The following is a 2,459-nucleotide window of genomic DNA, read 5'->3' on the forward strand; positions in this document are numbered from 1 at the left end:
CCCCTCCGTCTCTCTCCCCACCTCTCCCACTAGCCCCCTCCGTCTCTCTCCCCACCCCACCGTCTCCCCCCCATCTCTCTACCCTCCCTCTTCCGTCTCTCTCCCCCCACCTCCATCTCTCCCTTCCTCCTCCGTCTCACCCCCTCCCCCTCTCCTCTCCCCCCCTCAGTCTCTCTCCCCCCCACCTCTCCCCCCGTCTCTCTCCCCCTCTCCTCTCCCCCCATCTCTCTCCCCTTCCCCTCTCCCCCGTCTCTTTCCCCCTCCCCTCTCCTCTCTCACCCCTCCTCTCCTCTCCCCTAACTCTGTCTCACACCCCCCAACCCTCCGTCTCTCCCCTCTTCTGTTCCTCTCACCCCCTCCTCTTCACCCCTCTGTCTCTCTCCCCTCCTCTGTTGCTCTCCACCTCTCCTCTCCCTCCACCCCCGTCTCTCTCCCGCTTCCTCTCCTCTCCCCCCACCTCCGTCTCTCCCCCCCTCCATCTCTCTCCCCCCTCCTCAGTCTCACTGCTCCCCCCACCCTCCTCTCCCTCCGTCTCTCTCTCCCCCATGCCTCTCACCCCTCTGTCTCTCCCCTCTTCCATCCCTCTGCCCCCCTCCTCTCCATCCCTCTGTCCCTCTCCCTCCCTCCTCTTCTCCCCCCAGTTTCTCTCCCCCCTCCTCTCCTCTGTCTCTCCCCCTCTCCCCACCTCCGTCTGTCTCTCCACCCCCCCGTCTCTCTCCCCCACTTCCGTCTTTCTCCGCCCCCTCCTCTCCGTCTCTCTGCCCCCTCTCTGTCTCTCTTCCCCCCCCCAGCTCCTCCGTCTCTCTCTCTCCCCCGCCACCTCCGTCTATCTCTCCCTCTCCCCCTCACCTCCATCTCTCTCTCTCTCCCCACCACCTCCGTCTCTTCACCCCCCTCTGTCTCTTCCCCACCTCCGTCTCTCTCTCCCCCTTCCGTCTCTCTCTCCCCCCCACCTCCTCTGTCTCTCTCCCCCACATCTCCTCTGTCTCTCTCTCCCCCACCTCCTCTGTCTCTCTCCCCCCTCCTACATCTCTCTCCCCACTCCTCTCTCTCTTTCTTTTTTTGTCTCACAGGAAATAATGTAGGTTTGTGAAAAGATCATAACAGTAATTATGGTTGATTTGAATATGCATATTAACTAGATTCATTAACTTGGCAAGGCTAGCCTCGAGGAAAGGGTCATAGAATGTATGAGTGATTGGCTCCATGGTATGTTGGTCTAACAAACAATCCGAGCACTGGCTACTTTAGATCTGAGAAAGGATTGATAATATAGCCTTGTAATTAAGGATCCTCTTAAAAGGGCCATCATACCAGGAGCCGTTGAATAGGTTGGGGTTGTAATTGCTGGAGTTCAGAAGAATGAGGGGGGAATCTGGTTGAAGTATATAAAATGCAAAAGGAGATTGACAAACTGGATGTTGAACAGATATTCCTGTTCCTAATTCCTTTCTCTCCATTTTCCTCCCCACTTCTCACTCCCTTTTTTCCCTGGCCTCTCATTTTTTCCCCTCTCTCCCTCCCTCATTCAGCCTCTCTGTTCCTCCCTCAAACCCCATCATTCCGCTCTCTACCCCCTTCGTCTCCCTCCCTCACTCTATCTCTGTGCCTACCCACCTTTTCTCTCTCTCTCTCTCTGTTCCACCTTTCCCCCTCTCTCACCCTAAGAACGCTGCTTCCCTTTCTTTCACTAACCCCACCCTCCCTCTCTGTCCCTCCCCCCATCCTCTGCCCTCCCTCTCTACACCCTCCTTCTCTACACCTGCAAACCCCCTCATCCCACTACACCCTCCTTCCCTGCACCTGCAAAACCCTCATCCACACCCGCCTCATTCCCTGGCCCCATCTCTCCCCCATTTCTCTCTCTCCCTATGCTCACCTCTTGCTCCCCCAATACTCCCACTCCTTCTACCCCTACTCCACACTCTCTCTCTATCTCCTCTGTCTCTCTCTCTTCCCCTCCTTCTGCCTAGCCCTTCACCTCTCCCTTCCTACCCCCTCCATCTACTTATCCCTTGCCTCTCTTCCTACAGCCAACTCCCCTCTTCTTAACTTCCCTTTATCTCCCCCATACCCTCTCCTTTTCCTCACGTAGCCTGTACCCTCCCTGTCTCTCTCTACTGCTCGTTCTTTGCCTATTCCCCCTCGATGCCCTCCCTCTTTCTCCACCTATTTCCCCTTGATGCCCTCCCTCTTTCTCTACCTATACCCCCTCCCTCTCCTGACACCCTCCCACTTTCTCTACCCAGGCCCCCATTCCTCATTCTCCTCCTTCTCCCCCCCAACCTCCCTCCCTCCATCTCTCTCCTCTTCTTCGTTCCTCCACCCCCCTCCCTCCCTCCCCCCCTCCTTCCGTCCCTCCCTCTCTCTCTTTCTCCATCCCTCTCCCTCCCTCCCCCCTCCATCCATCACTCCCTCCATCCATCCCTCCCCCTCCTTCCATCCCTCCCTCTCTCTTC

Source organism: Rhincodon typus, chromosome 8 (assembly GCF_021869965.1).
Source record: "Rhincodon typus isolate 14 chromosome 8, sRhiTyp1.1, whole genome shotgun sequence".
NCBI lineage: Eukaryota > Metazoa > Chordata > Chondrichthyes > Orectolobiformes > Rhincodontidae > Rhincodon > Rhincodon typus.